This window comes from Triturus cristatus, chromosome 6, assembly GCF_964204655.1.
Source record: "Triturus cristatus chromosome 6, aTriCri1.1, whole genome shotgun sequence".
Classification (NCBI taxonomy): Eukaryota; Metazoa; Chordata; class Amphibia; order Caudata; family Salamandridae; genus Triturus; species Triturus cristatus.
This window is the reverse complement of record NC_140589.1, coordinates 432462514-432485177: the sequence shown is the minus strand read 5'-3', so window position 1 is coordinate 432485177 and position 22664 is coordinate 432462514. Positions and strand designations below refer to the sequence as shown.

Below are 22664 nucleotides of genomic sequence, written 5' to 3'. Positions count from 1 at the left end.
ACTATGTTGAACCGTATGTAGCGTTTCATAATCTTCCCTATAACTGCATGTGCGCTAACCAAAGTGAAAAGTGCTTTCTATGGTATTGTGGGTTCCCAAACGTTGGAGCCAATGATTGTACACCCATTCGCATTGTTCCACCTCGTGCTCGGGAACAGATGTTCAGAAATCGAAAGCTGAACTACTCCATCAATGTTCAAATGACTTGCACTGCTGACCTCATCACCACACACTGCATGACAAAGTTTCCAGGGTCTGCACATAACTCCTTTATCCTATTCAGTAACAGTATTCCTAAGGTTACAACTGCTCTTCAACATGAAAGGAACTGGTTACTTATTGAGTGGTTTTAGTTAATGTATATTTCTTTTTGTCAATCACATTTTGTTATTGGCAATATTTTATCATTATCAGAAAGTCATAGGAATGAGAAGTAAGGCACATATTCAAATCACTTGTTTATTAGGGTGGAAAAATAGTTCATTAGAAACTGCCATTTTCTTCACTCTGCCAGTAAATAGAATTTCTATTTGAAAAACCATGTAAGATGGCCATAACAGAGAGACCCTAGTGTTTGTCTGATAGAGTACCAAAATGAGTGCTGTTATATTACCAATCTGATTGGCTTCCTTATTGAACAGTGAGAATAGAATCCTCTATTAACCTGTTTCTGAATGGCTGTTGCCAGACAATCAGAGACTTATTTACAAGCCAATTGTGCCGCCAGTGCATCACCTTTTTGACGCAGTGATGGCGCAATGGGCTTGCCCATATTTACAAGGCCATGTAAAGTCACCCTGAGTGACTTTTCATGGCCTTGTAAATATGGGCCCCTTTGATGCATTACTCTGTGTGAAATGGGTGTTCCGTGAGTGTTGCTGTGGGAGCTCCCATGCAACATCTATGGAACTTGACACATTCTCAGATTTACAACATTTTGTAAACCTGGGAATGGGTCAAAATCCTACGCATCCCCAGAGGAAGCATAGAAGGGGTGCAATGATGAGAAATACTTATATTTCTCCAAATTCTTTCCTCTTTCTGTGTGCTGCATTCTGCAGAATGCATAGAAAGAGGACAATTACATTATTGATAGTTTTTGTGCAGGAAGGTGTCCCTTCCTGCACAAAACAATCATCCCCTCACTGCAGGTATCCTCGCAAAATGACCCATGAGTGTCTACTTGTGCACCGGCACTGGGGAGAAGGACAGGAATGTGCTGTATCTTGTAGATAAGGCACATTCATGCCCTTTTATTTTGATGCACGGCATCGCAGCAGGAAGGCTTGCTGCACCACCGTGCATCAAAATATAGTAAATGATGCCCTTCGTTTGCCAAATATTCTAGGATTCTGGTGCGGGCTGGTAGTTTCACTGTCTTCTACGATCTACTGAAGGATAATACCTGGTGTTTGCAGGCGATATTTCCAGTCCATGACAGGTGATAGAAGATCCCCCACAAAAAAGTGTATTTGCCTTTTTTATTAATTTCCTTTAACTGTGGATTGGATATACAATGTGCCTAGCCCTATTGCAATTGTGTTCTCTGAGTCAGAGAATGATTACAAAATAGGTTTTCAGCCGACTTGCCAGGTATAAACTGTGCTTATATAATTAGATCAATGATTACCTTTTTTGTAACATGTCCTTTGATATGTTTTGTTCTGTACAGGTGACCGTGCATATCCATTGATGGCGTGGTTGATGCCCCCAATTTTATATGCTCGCAATTCAGCAGAATCCAGGTACAATGCTTCCCACATACGAACCAGGAATACAATAGAGAGAACATTTGGCCTATTAAAGAGTAGATTTTGCTGTCTTCATGGATCAGGGGGTGATCTTCTCTATTAACCAGAGAAATTCATCATTGTATTATGCTGCATGTTGCATAACATAGCAACTAGGCATAACATTCCTCCCTTGGAGGATTGTGAAATAAAAATGTAAGATATAGGTGTGTACAATCACAATATGGTTGATGAAGGAGGTGAAGCTGCTAGAGTCCATCAAGAAATAGTTCAGAATTTCTTCACATGAATGGTTCAAATATCACATGGATCAAAGTGCTGTTTGGCCAGCAGGCTGGGTTCTATTTCTTGGCCTTCACCAATTCTTTACTGGTGTGTGCCCAAACCAGTTGTTTACTTACCTGCATTTTGGTAAAGGCACAATAACTAATTCCATTGTTGTATTGGTCAATGAAAAGTGGTAATTTTAAATTTCTTAAACATTAGTGCATATAAGATCAATTCAATTCAAATCACTTTATTCGATCAATAAAAGTATCAATCATAAAAGTACAAAATACAAAAATGCATCACAAGTTGATAACCAGAGAGACCAGAAAAATTCATATCTGCGAATGGTCAGTTTTCTTGTTCTCTAGATGGATATAAAAAGTAAACAGAGCTAAAAACAAGGCTAAAGATAGATCAAGCCATAGATAATATATAATAAAAAACCACATAACAGTGTAATTAAAAAAAAAAAAAAAAAAAAAACCATCCAGAAGAAGAGGGCTCGGTGGACAAAGCTCACAACATTTTATTTAGCTAATTTTCCCTTAACGAGCCTTTGCCTTATCCTCCAAGCATGTCCCAAAAACTTTGCTGTACCACAGATAACACTTGGGATTAGCGTCTCATAAGTTAAAATGCGTAAGGCCACCCGATGGGAAGAACAGCCCAAATTGGAGCAAACTGGTTTTAACCACCTGGACCTCACTTGGCTGTATGCCCTACAAGCAAAGAAAAAATGTGCTGTAGATTCCGTAGGGCAAGCACAGCCCGGACAGCCCTCATTATTTCCCGAGTGGCCGCTCCAACCATACTGGAAATCACGGAGAGGGAGTGTGCCATACCTGAATTTCAGGTAGAGCACTCTGTCCCCCGGGGACTCGATAAGGTCAAGGAAGGGTTCCAATTTTAGGGTGGGCTTGACATCCAAGAATCTCTCCGACAAAATGACATTTTGATTTTTGTTGGTCATGGCGGAAATCCAGTCCCAGTAAAGCCTTTTCACAAGAGGTTTGGGCGGGGGCATCTGGCTCTCCCAAGCCTGGTCCAGGCCAATTTCGACCACTAATTTCTTCAAATTAGACACCCAACCAACCTTGTGACCTGCGCCCAAACTTAACAGTTCTTTTAGACCGGATGCATAGTGGCATAGGTCAGAAGACCTCATAAGCCGGGTCCAGTATAACAGAGGGCGCAGCCTCGCCACTTCGTTTATTGGGTGCCTCCCAAGGTCGTAACGGAGAGGTATTAAAGGGGTGGAAGGGGGGAGCGAAACTAGATCACGAAAACATTTATTTTCTGATTTTACTAATTCAGAAAGATTATCGAACCCCCAAAGTTCCGCCCCGTATAAGCACCCAGGCAAGGCCTTGCCCTCATATACTTTAATGGCTGGGACTACAGGGCGACTATAAGAGAGTCTCTGGTGCCTCGCTATGGCCCCGGAAATCCGTTTGTGGTTTAGAACCATTTTAGTCAGATGAGGTGCCCATTTTAGTTTATTGTTCATCCTTACCCCAAGATAGTCAAAGGCCTCTACCAGCTCCAGCGGGCTGCCATTCAAGTTAAATTTGTTCCTGAAGCTTTTAGATGGTGCCAGAGCCATTAGCTTGGTTTTAGCTATGTTGATTACCAAGCCTCTGTCTACACAGAACGAGGTGAAGCGATCAAGAAGTTTTTGCAGGCCCATAGGGCTCTTGGAGATCAGGAGGGTGTCATCCGCAAATAATAGGGTTGGTATTTTTTCCCCGCACAGGGTTGGGGCATCGGCCGCGTCCTCTCTCAAATGGTCTGCCACCCCATTTATATAGAGAGAGAACAAGGTCGGCGCCAAAACACAACCCTGGCGTACTCCTCTCTGGACAGCTATTTTCTCTGTGAGCTGGCCCTGCCCCCCCCACCTTACTCTGGCAAAGTTGTCTTCATGCAGGCGTTTAACAAGAGACAGGATCAAGGGAGGAATTCCTAGATCGAACAAAACTTGCCAGAGCTTGGAGCGGGGGACCAGATCGAAGGCTGTCTTTAAGTCTATAAAGGCCAAATACAGGCTACCCTTCCTGATGGTTACAGTTTTCCAGTGGATCAGGCAGAGTCTAAATACCTGATCCATTGTGCCAACACCACATCTAAATCCAGCCTGGAAGTGGGACAAAACACCCTCCTCATCAATCCATCCCTTCATCCATGTTAAGAGGACCCTGCCAACTATTTTTTGAATAACATCGATCAAACTAATCGGTCTGTAATTTGCGGGATCCTCTCTATCCCCCTTCTTGTAGATGGTCACCACCTCAGCCCCTTTCCAAGATTCGGGTACAGGGTGGCCAATTGCTATGAGGTTTAGGGATCTACAAATAAATTGTGCCCAAAGGTTTCTCTCGTGGATCATAAGATCGCCCGGAAGGCCGTCGGGACCGGCTGCTTTACCGGGCGCAATTGAAGCAATAGCTGTAAGAACCTCATTAAGGCCAAAAAGCTCGTTCACAGAAGGTACCACTGGGGGCTCTATTTCATACCCTTGCTCATGCGATATGCACCCTTCATCGCCCATGTATAATTTCTGAAAGTGCTCAAACCAGTCTCGCCCCGAGATGTGGTTCGGTAATGGATCAGCCCCCCTCCTTGTGCTAACATTAATAAGATCCCAAAATAATGTTGCATCCTTCAGCTGGGCAGCAGATTTCAGATCTTGCCAGTGGGCTTCTTCCCAAGCTCGTTTGGCTAGAACAATGGACCTGTAATATATTTTCCTTGCGTACAAGATGTTGCTCTGGACCTTGGTTTTTAGGGCTTTCGAAAGGTCCTGCCTCCGTGTTCTGCACTCATTAGAGTACCACGGATTTTCGCCTTTAGGAAGTGGGCGCTTACAGCCCCGAGATATTTTGGCCTGAAAGAACTCACTTACATTGTCCACAGTTGAGAGGTATATTTCCTTAAGCTCTGAGCAGTGCGTAGGAGAGGGGGGAGTATCGGAAACGTCGTTAAGTAATGAAATGTTATCATTAATGATCTCCCTAATGCCCTCCAGTGATAATTCGCTTTCGGCAATCTTATGCCATTTAAGGCGCCGATTGCAGTTGGAGAGGGCAATTTCCCTCATCCGAGTAGTCTTAGTACTGACAAGCTCGGAGGAAATAAGAGCAGAATTATATTGAAAGTGCATGGACAGGGGATTGTGGTCACTTTCGCATCTTTGGACCACTTCCATGTCTATAAGATCGCCCCAGGATCCGACATCCAACAATATATAGTCAATGCGTGAGGGCACCTTGGTTCTAGTAAAAGTGGGGGCTCCCATTAAGTCGGATTTAGATCTACCATTGGTCGCCCTCAAATTATGCTCAAGAGTCAGGGCATTGATTTGTATGACTCTAGGGGACCATTTCTTTATTAGAGGGAGGTCTAGACAGGGAATTTCCCACTTGGCATCCAGATCCCTTGTGTCCTGGATATCCTCATTGCAGAGTGGCTCAAAGGTACAATTTAGGTCTCCTGCAACGATTATGCCTACTGCAGAGGTGATGGCCGTAAGCTCAGTATCCAGGGTTGATATAATGGGGCTTGCTTGTCCACCAGGGGTTCCTCTGGCATATACATTAAAGATCTCCAGGCCAGCTTTGGAATCTGGCCCAGTAATGGAAATATGGAGAATGTCCGGGGAGGGAGTTTCCCGGTTTCTAACAGACCAATTCAAGTGGATGTTAACCCAAGCAAGTAGTCCCCCCGAGGGCCTGCCTCTGGGTGAACTGCTGGCCGGTACATGAAAGGTGGTATAGCCTGACCTGTAAAGGGGAACTAGGCTCCATGTCTCCTGGAATAAAAGGATATCAAATTTGTTGATAAAGTCATTCCAGACGGGGTCGGCAAGATTTTTATCCAGACCCGCAATATTCCATGATAAAAGATGGAGTGATCTTGCACAATTAAGGGGAATGTCTTTATTTACATCCACCACCTCGCTTAAGACATTTGCTTCACTTGGTGGTTGGAGGGGAGCCAAAGTAACACTACTAACCCCACCCGGGACCATGGGCAGAGAGTGTACTGAAACAGTATTAACCACTTGGGAGAGGCATTCCGAGACAGGAGAAAGGTTATCTTGATGGTTATGAAACAGTCAATCAACCTGTCTGAGACCTGAATCTCCGGACTCATGCAGGAATGACCAAGAAGGGGAGGGACGGATCTGGATCGAGGAAAACTCCGGCGGGGATGTCCTGAGTTCCAGTAATAGGAGGTTTTCTGCTAGGGAGGGGTCACTAAGTTCGATCTCAATGCAATCTACCTGAGCATCTGCCCTGGAAATCCTATTTGCTCCAACCAGATCGTCTCGAATAATGGATCTACACCCCCTTACATAACGCAACCAATGGATAGCTTTATTAAGTAGTGAATCCCTACATTCATAGCCCCCTTTGCTGGCAAGTTTCGGAACGTTGGTCATATACACCTTGGTCCTAATAGGTCGATGGAGCGGACGCGGGCCATAGGTGGTTCTGTAGGGGGGTGGTACAATGGGTACTCGTGGCAGCGAGGATATAGTGTGGACATGGTGATCCGTTGGCATAGGTCTAGTTTCGGGTACCACAGTGCGAGGCTCGCCTCTCATGATGTCTGCATAAGAAGAACCAGCCTTGTCATTAATGGCCTTCTTCTTAGCAAGCCCCCTCGTTCTTTGGTCTTGGGATGAGGGTGAACAAGTATTTGGAGTGTGGATTGTGAGCCCCTGTGTAACCCTCCCAGTGGGTACAGAAACCTCCCTTGGTGGAAGTGCTAAGGGGGTAGTAGGTAGAGGAGCTTGACCCTGGGCTAGACTATCCAGTCTTGCGGTCAATAATGCAACCATATCCTCCAACTTCTTAATCCTAACCAACAGAGCCGACTCAGAATGCCCAGCCTGTGTGCCGACGGCTGGCCTTTCACTTGGAAATAGTGCCATAGATTCCTCTGGGGCCGATATAGTGGTAGTGCTAGTGTGTGAAGCAAGTAGGGAAAATCTATTTGAGCATAGAATGGGAGTGAAAGTGGGAGATACCTGGGCTTCTTGCTGCACCAACCCTGGTTCTAATGGAAGGGATAGAGGACTGGGAAAAACGGCGTCCACGAGTGGGTCATGTGTAACCGGTAAGGGAGCTAGCGTGGGCTTGTTGCAACTAGACTGATTAGTGAACATTGTGGGGATGGTTTTCGTGCGTGATTTATTGCAAGTTTTGCCATCCATCTGATCCACGTTTCCTGTATCTTTTTTAGTGTCGTCACCAAGAACCTCCTCACAGTCGTTAACAATTCCCTCAATTCTTTCCAGGACACAGTTGAGACCAGCATGCAGAGTCTTTTTAGCTTTTTTACCTTTTTTTGTGCCAGCGACAGCGCCTCCCTCCATGACTTTCCTCTTCCCCATAATCTACCCGCACAAAAGTTTTACAAGCTAGTATGATGCACACGAAGTATAAAATAACTAACAAAACGAAAATTGCTAAAATATTTAAAAACATAAAACCAGATCGTCGCGGGGTGTAAAGTAATTAGCGCTCAGGACGATATGCACATGTAGCAACAATGACTAGGACCTACTGCAGACCCAATGTGATGGTACAAGCAGCCTGACATACACCCCGTAGGGACCACCAGGAATCAGAATCAAGGGACTGCAGTGAGAACAGTTCCCACCGGCCAAAGTACCTGTATCTGGGCTCGTACAAAACGGAGAGTGTAAGGGAGGGGGCCCAGCCCAGCCTCACCCGGCCTCTGACGGCCGTAGACGGCCCGCCCTTTGCCCGGGCTTAGCCCGGCGCCTCCCGCGCGCGTCCCGCGCTGCGGGATGTATGACGGGGTTAAGAGGCAACGTTGACCAATAGACGTGGGGCAGCAGCAACACACCTGGAGGGCCTCCCGCACTCCTGGGGGATGTAGTCCAGTGCCTCTCCTTCTCCTCGGTGAAGTTAATGTCAGTCCGGCGTGCCGTAAGCAAAGGCAGCCCCTGCACGAACAGCAACGAGCAGGACAGAGGAAATTAGCCCAGATGACGAAGCGGGACCCGCGCTAGCGGGTTCCGCGAGCTTTTGACTGATTGAGGGCGTGGGGCAGCAGCAACACACCTGGAGGGCCTCCCACACTCCTGGGGGATGTAGTCCAGTGCCTCTCCTTCTCCTCAGTGAAGTTAATGTCAGTCCGGCGTTCCGTAAGCAAAGGCAGCCCCTGCACGAACAGCAACGAGCAGGACAGAGGAAATTAGCCCAGATGACGAAGCGGGACCCGCGCTAGCGGGTTCCGCGAGCTTTTGACTGATTGAGGGCGTGGGGCAGCAGCAACACACCTGGAGGGCCTCCCACACTCCTGGGGGATGTAGTCCAGTGCCTCTCCTTCTCCTCGGTGAAGTTAATGTCAGTCCGGCGTTCCGTAAGCAAAGGCAGCCCCTGCGCGAACAGCAACGAGCAGGACAGAGGAAATTAGCCCAGATGACGAAGCGGGACCCGCGCTAGCGGGTTCCGCGAGCTTTTGACTGATTGAGGGCGTGGGGCAGCAGCAACACACCTGGAGGGCCTCCCACACTCCTGGGGGATGTAGTCCAGTGCCTCTCCTTCTCCTCGGTGAAGTTAATAAGATCAAAATAAAGATATTATAAGACGTTATGAGGTATCTCTTTTATTATTTATCAAAAGTAATAATTGAACATATTCAGTCAAACCAAAGTCAGCGGCAAGTGGCCTGTTAAACAACGTGCAATCAATAGGCAGTTGCTCTGTGCCTTAACAATGTAGTGTTTGAAACCTGAAACTATTGTAAGTGGCAAAAAACCTGCACCTTGCAAAGTAAACTATAAGTACATGCATTGACTTGTACATGAGAGACAACTTAAACTCTGCAACATACATGCAACCTTTATGAGACCTCAGTAACATTTAGCAGGAGGCATGCTTTGCAATAAAACAAAACAGTCATTATGTTACATTTAAAACATTGATTTCTTTGGAGCAGGTGTGACATATCTACAATGATTAAGTAGCACACGTGAAGATGTCATGGGAACATTAGAGACCGAAGCAGTGTTATCCCCATTAGACTGAACCTGTTCAAATTGCACAGAAGGGAATCTTTCAGCAAATGTAGGGTTAGTACTTTTGTCCACCAATAAGGTCTGTTCGTATTTAGACACTTTAACTGTTTGTGCAAGCGTGTCTTTTATGGCTTCCATATATTTGGTTTTCCTGTCAAAGCAGTCTTTCAAATTGGCCTTTATTGTAATGAACTGTTTCTGGATGTTTACGTTACTGTCTACATATTTTGTGACTGACTTTTCACATTATCAATACCTTTACCTATTTGCATCAACTCATGCAATGTGGACAAGCTGTCCACATGAGAGATCATGTGATCTTTTTTCATTGCAACTGTATTTCTATGCATTAAACGATACATTGACTCCATCAACCGACACTGCTTATCTGTATTTTGCACTAATTTGTCTTGACTTTCTAAAACATTGACCATATTTTCAATCCTCTCATTCATTCCAAACAGTTGACTCTTTCTACCTGTTCTGCGCGTTTCGCCAGTGTCACCCATTACACCAGTCAGATTTCCCTGACCCTTTCCACACTTTGCACTATTTGGATCCCTAAGCCGCCTCACATCCCTTTCATCTTTCTAACTTACTTGACTCATTTCACCACCTGCACCTTGTAGATTGTCTACAATTTGAACAAGATCCTTTGTTTCACGATTGTCAACATTCCTTACAGTATATGCTTCTTGCACTGTCTCCAGTTCTCCATTATCACCACACTCTGGCAGGATTATTTCATTCTCAAAGTCTACAACATCCTGTACATTCCCCAGAACTGTGGTACTTGACAAAAGATTTCCCTCTCTGTGTCTGACTTCCAACATCATAACTTCAATTTCATTTAACAACATTTCAGATTCACTGCTCTGTTGAGGGCTAGCATCCAAAAATGCTTTTGCAGGCCTGACTTTCAGCCCAATGCCTATCTGGTATCTGGGTGGTGCACAGGCTGCAAAAAATATGTAGGAGTCAGTTAACAAGAAAGTTAATAAAATGAAAGCTTTTGATGATTGTTTAAATGTATGTAGGTGTACGTGTGAAATGTGTGTAATATGCTTTTGCATAAGTATGAGAAATGTCTTAAAATTATGCATAGTTACATGAAATGCTCAACCGACATTTGGCGCTTTAGTATAGCCAGAGCAACTTGGATATATGTGGCTGGTGATAGCCAAATTATGAGGCAGGTTAAGTACATTATGTGGCTAGAATAGACCAATTATGCACGCATAATGCGGCACATTTTGTAATAGTATTGCTTCATTATTTGGTCATTTTTTAAACTTGGTAACACTCTCTAGGCTTTGGTTGCACCTCATTAATACCAGTCTAACATCCATAGGCAACAGAAAGGTGACCAGTCCAGGGTCGCACAGGACCTTCCATTGGGAGGCAACACACATTTTCAGTAACTTTTTTGCCTTTTGAGCTAGAAACAATTTTTTTTTTGTTCAAATCCTCAGATTATATGGCAGATGATTGGCTATGTGGCAAATGCGGCAAATCTACACATATGCTAAAATCTACACGGCCACACAACTGATTATAGCACAAATTGTGTGCTTGCCTCCATTTTTGTAAAGATGCATTACTTGCTATATACATAGTGCAAAAAACAGAAGCACTGCAAACAGCAGCCACTAGAGTTCTTGTCATTCACCTTGTTCTCTGCTACTAATTTGCTGCTTATGATGCTTAATTATGTGACATGGGATAATACATTAATTTCAGAAATGTTGCCTAAAAAGCAAAATGTGAAAATTACCATAATTATGCGAGGTTACGCTCACATAATGGCATTTCATCAGGGCTTAAAGTTATTTTAACAAAAGGAGAAGGGAAAAAGCTTACCTGGCTGTTCATGTTTTATACAATCCAAGTTGGTATCAATTCCATCTAGTCCTTCCAAACTAGCAGGATCTACAATCTCCAACACTTTTAGTTCAACATTACTAAGGTTAAGCTCTAAGGGACACCCGCCACCTGTTCATTTAGGGTCCTACTTTGCCTTGTTATAATCTTCACACACTTTCTTCCACAGGTCATACCACCTCTTTTTTTTTAAAGTTTTAACATTAAGTTTATTCATCAAAATTCCAATGTAATACAAGGCAAGAAAACAGCAAGTACATAAGATATAATACATGGAAATGATAATGAGAAGCAATAAAAACAATTCAATGAAGCAATAAAAAGGGAAAAGAAAGGGGGAGGGAGAGGGTAAAGGAAAGAGAGGAGCAAGGGAAAGAAAAACTATTATGACTATAACACTATTATAAACTTCAAGAAAAAACAGTATACATGAATAATTCCTGTAAATGAAAAAGACAATGTTGTTAATCAAGTTGCAATAAGAGAAAATATCAAAGGGAATATCAATAAAAATATTTGTTAAATTAGTCAAAAGACAACAAGAGTAACATGGAGGTTTCCGAACTTCATCAGAGGTTTGAACCACGGGAGCGTTTTGTGAGGCGATGTAAGTTAAATATGTGGAGATAGGTAGCCATAAAAGGTCTCTTTTGATAGATATAGAGACATGGGCATTGAAATTGGTGTCAAGTCTGTGGTGAAAGCAAACTGCATTCCACCAGGCTCTAAAGGTAACTTTATCGGCTTGTTTCCAGTTAGAAGTTATTAAGTGAAGAGCTATCACCAAAAACAAATCTATCAACTTAAAATTGGAAGGCGACTGGGGCCAGAGTGGTGATAGAGAGCCTAGAAAGATATTAGTGGGGGAAAAAGGAATGTTTGTTTTAAAAATGTTGTTAATTTGAGACCAAACTAATTGCCAAAAACGGTTAACAGAAGTGCAATGAAAAAGCATATGTAGTAAGTCAGCATTTGTGGCAGAGCATGACCAACAGGTTGGAGAGGCATCTATAGTGAAGGAGGCCAATTTTGCGGGAGTAAATAAGAGGCGTTGGTAAATATAATAAAGGGTTTGAGATGTATTAGCAGCTCTGGACGTTTTATGAATTTTGAGCCACAACTTATCCCAAAGAGGGATTGTCCAGCATTCAAGAAAATCTTTCTCCCAAGCCAATTCAACTTTTGTTTTGCTCCTATCAGAGGAAAGAGACAGGCAATTATAGAGAGCAGAGGCTGAAGAAGAACTGGATAGTAAGGGATAAAGCCTGGAGCAACTGGAGGAAGGGGAAGACGTAGTCGGTAAAGAAAGAAGATATTGGCAGAGCGAAGGATATAAACGATCATATTGAGCTTTACAAGAGGATGGTAAGGAAAATTGTGTCTGAAGATCCGAAAAGGATAGAGGGGTGTTGTTAAGTACTAATTGTGAAATCCAAAGCAGATCTCTGGTTCTCCAAGACTTCCAGTAAAAAGTACGAATATTAATCCGTAATAGATTATTATGCCAGATGGGCTGTTGATTCAATGAGGAAAACGAGGGATAAGAGGATGGTAGTAATGGAACAAGAAGTTTACGAGTATGAGAGATGACTGGAGTTCGAAAAGATGAGATATTGTCGGTAAAGGTTAGAGATTCGTTAAGTTGAAAAGGTGATACAAAGGAATTTTCTATATTCAATCAAATGGGCGGAGTTGTAGTCTGGTCAAAAGAAAGCCAACGGGAAGATTGTTTTAATGAAAACGCATAATGATATTGTTTGAAATCAGGAAATTTAAGGCCGCCAGAAGATTTGTCCTTCTTTAGAGAGGACAAAGCTATTCGAGGAGGTTTGTTTTTCCGAAGAAATTTTCTTAGAAGAGTATCAATTTTTTTAAAGTAAAATCCAGGGATATGTACAGGAATCATGGAAATAATATAGAACACTATGGGAGAGAGCATCATTTTAATGGAATCTAGTCGTCCCCACCAAAAGAGAAAAAGTGGATGCCAACGATCGATAGAATCAGATAGAGCTTTAATTATGTGATCAAAATTTAATTTGAGTGTTTCCGGTATGTTTGAAGAAAACCACAGGCCTAGGTATTTTATCTTAGAGGTTTGCCAAGAGAAACCAGTAGAAATAAAATCTTGCTTAATGCAAAGCACATTTCAAAGAAGAACTTCACATTTGTCTGAGTTAAGCCGGTAGCCGGATAATTGAGAAAATGTATCAACCTGTTGTAAAAAAGACGGAATGGATGTAGAAGGATTAGAACAATATAAAAGAATATCATCCGCGTACACAGACATTTTAACATGGGAGGTATCAAGCTGGAAACCGGTAATTTGAGCATCTTGCCTAATTTTGGTTAAGAAGGGTTCTAAAGCAATTATAAATAAAAGGGGAGAGAGGGGACAACCCTGAGGTACTCCTCTCAGAAGAGGAAAATAGTCTGAGATTTTAGAGTTAACAAAACTAGAAGCTTTAGGACCCGAATACAATAACGAAATAAAGGATATTCATTTAGAAGGAAGCCCTATCCATTTAAGAGCTTGGAACATAAAATCCCATCCAATCCTGTCAAATGCTTTCTCTGCATCCAGCGCTATGGCAGCGATAGGATACTCAAGAAAAGGAGCTTTACTAAGGATGTTAAAAAAGACTTGAGTTATCGGAGGATAGACGACCTTTTACGAAACCTGCTTGCTCGGTTCCAATCAAATTAGGTAAGATGGGGTCGAGGTGGAGAGCAAGAATTTTAGCAAAAATTTTATAATCAAGATTGACTAGGGAAATTGGGCGGTAATTTTTACAAAGAGTAGGATCTTTGCTATCCTTGGGAATTAAGCAGATTAAGGCTTCCTGAAATGTACCAGAAGAAGCGCCATTTGTAATAAAGGAATTGAAAAGTAAAAGAAGATGTGGAAGAAGTAAATTAGCAAATTGCGCATAAAATTCAATCGTAAATCCGTCTGGACCTGGAGCTTTTCCCCTTTTTAGTATTGATATTGCATGAGTAATTTCAGAAAGAGTGATATCCAATTCCAAAGAGGAAAAGTCAGTGTCATGAGATGGAAGATGTTCAATAGACTCAAAATAGGCAGACAGATTAGTTAAAGTTGGTTGCTGTTCAGGAGTATATAAATTCTTATAAAAAGAAACAAATTTGTTTAAAATGTCATTATCCTTAAATAAGGAGATACCAGTATTTTTCCTTATGGATTCTATTTTAGTCCGATCACGTCGTACTTTCAAATAGTTTGCCAGTAACTTCCCCATTTTATTTTGACCTCCATAATAACGGGCCCTGCGCTTTAAAAGATAGGAAGAAGCAGCTTCAGGGGATGATTTATTAAACTTGAATTTTGCGTCAATACGTTTTTTTTATGAAGATTCAGAGTTTGAATGATAATAATTGTATTCAAGTTGTTTAATTTCTGTAAGCATTTGAGAAGTTTTAGCTTCAAAAGATTTATTTTTGCGGGATACAAAATTTATAATAAAACCTCTGGCCGTTGCTTTAAAAGAATCCCAAATCATAACTGGGGAAAAGTTTGGAACCGAATCGAGGAAAAAGAATTCGGAGGCAAACCAGTTGAATTGGCTTGTAAAGTTGGGATCAGACAACAAAGTATTATTGAATCGCCATCTGCGTGCATGTGGAGTAGAGGGTAACAAATCAAAATCAACAAAAACTGGAGCATGATCCGAAATTAGAATGGATCCAATTTCAGAGTGAGAAACTTGTTGGGATAAGGATTTACTAAAAAAGAGGTAATCTATTCGGGATTGAGAATGATGCGCGGGAGAGTAAAAGCTGTATTCTCGAGTATCAGGGTTACAATGTCTCCAAATATCAACCAAGGATTTGCGTCGTATGGCAGAAGTAAATTGGGAATGCATCTAAGAATTAGAAAATCTAACAGAAGTGTGTCTATCTAATATGGGATCAAAAACCTGATTGCAATCCCCTCCAAAAATAATATATTCATCATCCAGCAAGAGAAGCTTCTCAGAAATTTGTGTCCAGAAAGAATTATCAACAGTAACTGGAGCATAGGTGTTCAAAAGGACTAAAGAACTTTGATTTATGAGTATCTTGATTATTAGCCAAAGACCTTCCGAATCACACTCTTGATGAATAACTGAGACCTGATACTTTTTATGGAATAAAATAGATACTCCATTTTTTTTACCAAGGGCTGGAGAAGAAAGAACATTACCAACCCAACCTCGTTTCAATTTAGATGATTCAGTATCAGACAGGTGTGTCTCTTGAAGTAGAGCTATGTCAGCCTTTAACTTAGTTAAGTGGGTTAATATTTGTTGTCTTTTCATAGGATTATTTATTCCCTTAACATTCCATGTAACAACTCTAAATGGAACCAGATTAAATTAATACTAACAATTATCATGTAGACAGTAAAAAAGTCAAGCACATTACTAAAAGACTGGTAAAAATTAGAACAAACATACAACTGATTAGGATCAACTCGAACAAGTATCATGTAAACAATGAGAACACTAAATGCAATATTGAAAAAATGGTAGATATCAGAGTAACAGACTATGAAGTGGGAAATGCAGAATAGAAAAAGAGAGGAAAATGGAAGAAAGAGACTGTAATCAAAAATGGAAAAAAGAAGAAGGGGAGAAGAAACAGAGAATAGGAAAAGAAAAAGAAGAAAAAGAAAGAAATGAAAAAGGGAGAGGAAAAAAGAGAACATGGAACAGGAATACAAAACAGATCAAACGCTGTTTGGAAAAGCGTAAGAATGTCTAAAAGACATACCACAGGAAGACAATGAGAGTGGGGATGGAGGAACCACATAAGGGAAAAAACACACCGAACTGAAGACTCCGAGAGGACGCGGCAAAGGAAGAACAACCTCCGGGCATAGGACGAAGAGGTCATACATCAAAAGGATCACAAAACCGCACCTGATAGGAAGGAAAGAAAAAACATTGGAAGAATACCTCAAGACACAACAAGAACAGCAAAAAGGAGGATAAAAATAGACGATGATAGACAAACAGTGAATAATGAGATAATCCCCTCAATTATAAACGTGAAGTGTCCATAGAGCCATCTCTGCAAGAATCGAGGAAATGTTGAAGAAGTATAGGATCTTCATAATTTGTCGTTTTATTATTGTAAGTCACTTTAAAGAGACAAGGATGAAACAGTCCGTATCGTGCATTCAGGGCACGGAGAGTAGGTCTCATGTCCAAAAATTGTTTGCGACGATCTGCAGTGGCCTTAGCGTAATCCTGAGCAAAAAAGAGATTGGAACCATTCCAGGTGATCTTCCCCTTCTGTTTGGCAGCTTGAATGACTCTAAGCAAGTCGGTATACTCTAGGAAGTACAAAATAACAACCCTAGGTTTCGTCGAAGAGGAAGAGAAGTTGGTAGAACGGGAAAGTTGACCCAAACGGTGAGCTCGCTGAATGTTCAACGGAGGAGAAGTTGGAAGACCAAGGAGTGTTGGCAGGAAGGATTGAAAGAAGGATATAGTGTTAGTACCATCAAGACCTTCCACAAGGCCATAAATACGTAGGTTATTACGTCGATTGCGATTTTCTAAATTTTCAACCTGTTACTTAAGAGATTGTATTTCCTTATGCATTCCCGGAACCTGGTCAGAGAGTACCTGCACTGAGGACATTTTCCTTTCAAGGTTCGCAACTTTCTGTTCAGTATTCGACCAACTATCCTCAAGACTCCGAAGGCGAGCATTTGTTTCAGCCATATAGGGTTTAAGAGAGCGTATTTCTTCAAGAAGAAGCTTCATGGAAATGGACGAAGCTGTGGTAGTGGGAGAAGGAGGATTCGTCTTTGCCCTTTTTCCTAGGGTGGAAGGTATTTTAGAGTTAGGTTTTGTGCCTGGGCGAGATGTGTTAGGAGATGAGCCTTTTATTCCAATAGAGTCATTAGTTACTTCATCCATATTATCCTGTAAAACACTGAATGGATTATTTTCCTCTAATGGCACGGAACTGGCATTAATGTGCTGCGCTTTACTACGATTAGAACGAGCCATCATTACCAAAAAAACAAGGGATGAAAATATTGGTAGATGAGCACAAAGTCCCGAAATGGCGTCTGAAGAGAACACTGAGAAATTGTTGATGAAAAATGAAGTCAGCTAGTACGTGACAAAAATACAACCTTCATCCATATATGCTCTTATATCAATTATGCTTAGGAATGAGCTACAAAACCGAGTTGCAGAAAACATGGTAGAAAGCGAACAGAAAGGTAGAGGCAGCAAACTAAAATAAAATGGAGTCCAGGATTACATTGAGCTGAGGAAACATGAGAAAGCTCTCCACAGAAGCCAAAAGTATCCAAAATTGCCAAGCAAAATAAAGGATGTTGTGAAATGAGGAGAAAGAAGGCAACTATAATCCTTCCAAGCCAGCAAAAGTCATTTTCAGGCAGATAAAACAGATGAAATTCATCGCGGGATGCAGGGGGAGCATAAGTGCACAAAATGGCGGCTGCAACTCAGCAACGAGCCGCGGCCGATAATTAGCACCGAAAAATCATAGCGTGAGCTCACCCCGCACCTCCGCTCAGCCGCCTGTGCATTCAGGAGGAATTCCACCGCTGTCAGGTACGATCCTCGCAGTGTCTCAGTCCCGGTGGACGCCCGGAAGAGTTCCGTCGATCTACGCTCTCACGGAGCCTCCGAGAGCGGCGGCCATTCCCTTCGGCGCCTAAGCCATGCCCCCATACCACCTCTTTTTAATATCAGTTACAAGGCGTTTGGTAGTGGAGATGGCATTTATCTTTTGTAGGATACTGTCCCAGATACCATTTATAATGTGCACAGATGTACGATGGGACTGTGCACCAAATAAAACATCAGAGGTTTCCAGGACAGTGTCAACAAGCAGTTCAAAAGATTGTTCAGAAAATGTGGCTTTTTTTTCTAAATAAATTTGCATTGACCATGTTTGCAAATAGATTACCTTCAGCCCAGTAGCCTTTAATCCGATAACTGATCTGCTAAACAATCCTCTGAACAGAAAAATGCCTCTGTTATCTTCCTGAACCGGGCTTTTCCAGCAGAAGTTAAATTAAGAATGATTTATTGGCAGCAAAGTTCACAGGCCAGATTATCTGTCAGCGTACAAAAATGCAAACACACATGACATGCTTTGCTTTTAACTCGACAAATCTGACTCTCTAAAAATAGGCCTCCGACACATTTCTGACAATTTCTATTGGTTGCTAGGCAAGCCCTTCCAAGATATCGATAGAATACCAACTCTGTTACCAAGGACTTAATTGGAATCTTTAAAATAGGTTCATAAATAACCTTACACTTTCCATGCTAAACTGTCGAAAGATAAATGGAGATAATTAATTGCACTTCTCTTTAAACAAAATCAGCACCTTGGTCTTGATGCTGACCATGCCATGTTTAAGTGCAGACTACTCCAGCTTCTGTGGAGGGTTTGTAACCCACCAACGTGCGCCCGTTGTAAAGTCAACCTGGAACCAATTCTACAGGAACTGAATACAAGAAAGCTATCAAGGGATACACGAACAGAGGGCACAATATTGTAATTAGAACATTCAAATAGTATGAGAATAGGTGTGGCAGAAAACCCTGTACCTGGGTGCCAAAAAATAGTGCAGCACTGATGCAATTCTAGACCTTTCTTTGTGTGTTTTGGATACGTACTTTCTCTCCACTCAACACTGGTCCTGGAACACAAACATCAGTCACCAAGGCACAGCATATACACTGGTGAAATGAAGTTTTTATTAAACAGCTCAGGAAACAGCTCAAAACATGTCTCTTCTAATCCTCTCTTGCCAAATGGCTTTCCTTTTTGAAGGCTCCCTTTTTAGAGGTTAGTGACAATCTACAAGCCTTTTACTTACTTATTAAAATACAAAATTATATGGTTTAAGTCACTTGTGTAACTTTAACGCACAACTTATATTGAACTGACAACATTAAAATGTGTAAAAATGCAATATGTAGTCATACCTATTAGTGCTAGGTCTTGAATTGTCTAAGGAAGCCTCATTTTATAAGCAACTAGTCCAAATATGCAGAGATAAGTTCAAAATGTTTATAGAGTTGACCTTACCCTGATATGCCTTTAATAAAAGCTCACATAGTATTGCAGAATGTTACTGATTAACAATGATGTTTTGAAATATTTTGTTAGAAACACTTTATCGGTGAATAAAATGAATTTTTATTTCACATACTAAAAACAATGCAAGACTAAAAAAGTTTTATCTTTTGACCAGACAGCATCAGCTGTAGATTACGTATTAATGCCCAAGTGCGGAGGGATACAGGGTTACCCCATTACCATTACCATGTTTGATCTTTTAACATAGTTATCTCATTTTATAATGAAGAAATGTGATGTTTAATAGTTGTTGCCGTTGAGGTTTCTATTTCACAAAGCCTATTGTTTAGCTAACATAACAATTTATTCCATTAGCAGGTTAAGAATGTGCTCGTGCTCATGGGAAAGGAGGTCCAAGAATTGAAAGGTCTCATACGTAGACATAGTTTTATTAACGTTCCATACTTCATGATAATTCTTTGTAAGCTCTGTGTGGAACCCTGAGAAAGGAAGAGGAGAGTCTGTTCTCAAAAGAACATCGAGAGCTTATTGGATCAGAGAAGAAGATGTAACGCGAACTGCAACATTTCCTTTCAACTGTTTATATTACTGCTGTTAGACCTTACATCCTTGGCATGGTTTACCCAGAATTTTTGATTCCTGACCTCTTGTTTCGTGGATTTCATTTTTGCTGGCTTTAGGGCTCTGGGCACTTTACCAGTGCTGACCAATACTTAAGTGCATGCGCTCTGTATTTAAAACATGGTAACATTGACTTTTCTACAATTGGCCTATTTAATTTATTTATAGGTCCCTAGTGAAGGGCACTACAAGTGCTTGGGGCCTGTAAATTAAATGCTACTAGTGGGCCTGCAGCACTAATTGTGCCGCCCACATCAATAGCCCCTTAAATATGTCTCAGGCCTGCCATTGCAGAGCCTATGTGTGCAGTTTTAAACTGCCATTTCTTCCTGATATGTTTGACGGACCAAAACCTTCTTTTTTATTGCATATAAGTCACATCTACGGTAGGCCCTAGACAGCCCCAAGGGCAGGGTGCAGTGCGGTTTCCAGCTAACCTTGTATGCTGACGATACACAAATTGTTCTTTCCCTTAAAAATGGTCAGGAAAAAGAAACCGGAGCTCACTTTCACGACTGTATGCTAGCCATAGCAGGCTGGATGTCAATGAATTGTCTAAAATTGAACTCAAGTAAGACGGAGGTGATTGTATTTGGAAACAATCCTCATATCTGGACCCCGGACTGGTGGCCCACTGAGTTGTGACACTATCCTACTCCAACTCTGAAAGTGAAAAATTTAGGGGTCATAGTGGACAATAGATTGACTTTCAATGATCACATTAGTTCAGTAGTATCTTCCTGCTTCCTGATTTTGCGAATTTTGAGGAAATTAAAACCCTATCTCTCAGAAACGGACTTTTGGACGGTAGTTACAGTCCTCATTATGTCACGCCTGGACTACTGCAATAGCATTTATCTGAATGCTCAAAATCAACATGTCAATAGGCTTCAGATAGCTCAGAATGCAGCCGCCAGGCTGTTAACAGGTATACCGAAATTTGTCTCGGTAAAAAAAGAGCTAATTCGGTTACACTGGCTCCCGGTCAAACAAAGGGTTCGTTTTAAGGCCCTGTGCATAGCCTTTAAGGCTCTCAATGGCATTGGCCCTGACCATTTGAGGCAAAGGCTCAAATGGTATGCCCTCGCCAGGTCCTTGCAGTCCAAAGGAGCTAAAAATGTCCAAACCCACTCCTTTAAAAAAAAAAAAAACAGCTGGGGAGGCAGGAGTTTTATTACCCGTACGTCAAAGGCATGGAACGAGCTTCCGCTCTTTCTGAGAAATGCCGTAGACCTTCTTTCTTTTCGGAAGGGTCTGAAGACCTGGCTCTTTTCTCATTGAACCTCTCTGACTACTGGTTACACATAGCTCAGCGCCAGGAAACCCCAGGGTAATCGCGCGCTTTTATAAATTGAATTAAAATAACATTTAAAAAGTTGGACATATACTTTTAAGTTTTGCATGTCCAGATATTGAAAAACTCATAAATTCGTTTTTTACGACTGCAAGGTCTTTTTCTCCCATAGGTTAACATTGCGATTATCTTAGAAAATTCGATAAGTGTCATTTCCAATTGGGAAAAGTAGATATTTCGAGTTTGATATCTCAACTCAAAATTTAAAATCAGAACTTATGGTAAAGTCTGATTTTAAGTCTGAAAATGCCAAGTTGGCATTTTCTTACTTTAACAATTCTGTGCCTCTGCCTGTCTCTGAATGCATGTCTGGGTGGGGACAGCTGGGATTTGTGTATTTCCCCTAGGTAGTGCGTTGTGGGCCATTCACAGCATGATGGGCCAATTACATCCTGATAGGTCATCCTGGGCAGGTTGGGAGGGACGAGCTGACCCTTGCACCTGAATAGGGCTGTGCTTGTTCCCACAGAGCTGCATACACCCTGTAATGAGTCTGCAGGGCAGGGAGGACAGGGACATTGTGCACTTCAAACGCCTCATTTTGAAGGCTCCCCCACTTCAAGGACACAACTGAGTATAAGTAATTGGACCCTTGATACTACCAACTCATTACACTTCTGGACCTGAGTACACTCTTCCAAGAAGAAGGACTGCTGTGCTGTTGAAAGGACTGTCCCACTGCTGGTCGTTCCTTGACTTCTGCTTTGCTGTGCCTGCCCTGCTACATGCTGCTCTCCTTGCCTAGTAGTGAGAAGGAGTGGACCTGCATCTTACATCCTCAGAACCAAGTGACTCCAAGGGCTTGCTGGCTTGCCTCTTGTTCTGAAGTCTCAGGGACACCCATGATTTCATTCAACCCTACTACAGCCTCTGGAATCTGCCAACTGTGAATCCTACCCTGCCAAATAATACCAATCCTGGCCTGGGGCTTGAAAGTGGGTTTTCTGAAGAATCCATGCAAGTCAACTTTGTGCAGGTCGGGAACGACTCATTGCCTTTGAGGCCAACGCATTGCTGCTTCGGGGAAACCTCAACGCCGACAGCACATCTCGACGATGACACGGAGCCTTCACTGCCAGGAGTTTGATGATGACACATGGCTCCACTTCGTGACTCAGAGCTGAGGCATTGCCTAAAATCCTATTGATTAATGCCAATGTATCGCCTCCGAGCGCTCTTGCCAGATTGCTCTTCAGTGTCGACCCTTCCTTTATGAAGTTACAGTTTGCAGCAGGCCCTGCGTGGCTCCTGTATCTGACCCGCACTCCAAAGTGGTCTGCCAGGTGTTTCAGATTTGACCCGGTCCAGCACAACCAGATAGCCCCGATTGGCGTTTTATGTTTCTAAGCAGCAAAATTCAAGATATTGTTTAAAAATTCATAACTCTGGTTCTACCTATTGGATTTTTGTTGTTTTGGTCTTGTTTTGTTCAATATAGTAGGCTCTTTTTGTTCTAACCTGGTGTGAACTATTTTTGTGTGTTGTTTTTCACCGCTTTACTGTAATAAGTATTGCACAAATACTGTACACATTGCCTCTTAAGTTAAGCCTGACTTCTCTGTGCCAAGCTACCAGAGGGTGAGCACAGGTTAATTTAGGGTGTTTATCTGACTCACGCTGAATAGGATTG

At 42.1% G+C, this 22664-nt stretch overlaps 1 long non-coding RNA gene across 1 annotated transcript in view; it reads left to right on the top strand.

The window, feature by feature from the left end:
• LOC146817265 (uncharacterized) overlaps positions 1-22664 on the top strand; it is a 78015-nt gene that overhangs the window by 14418 nt on the left and 40933 nt on the right. Inside the window, exon 2 of the long non-coding RNA XR_014962961.1 lies at positions 1673-1745. This is a non-coding gene — a long non-coding RNA (uncharacterized LOC146817265). The remainder of the gene's footprint in view (positions 1-1672; positions 1746-22664) is intronic.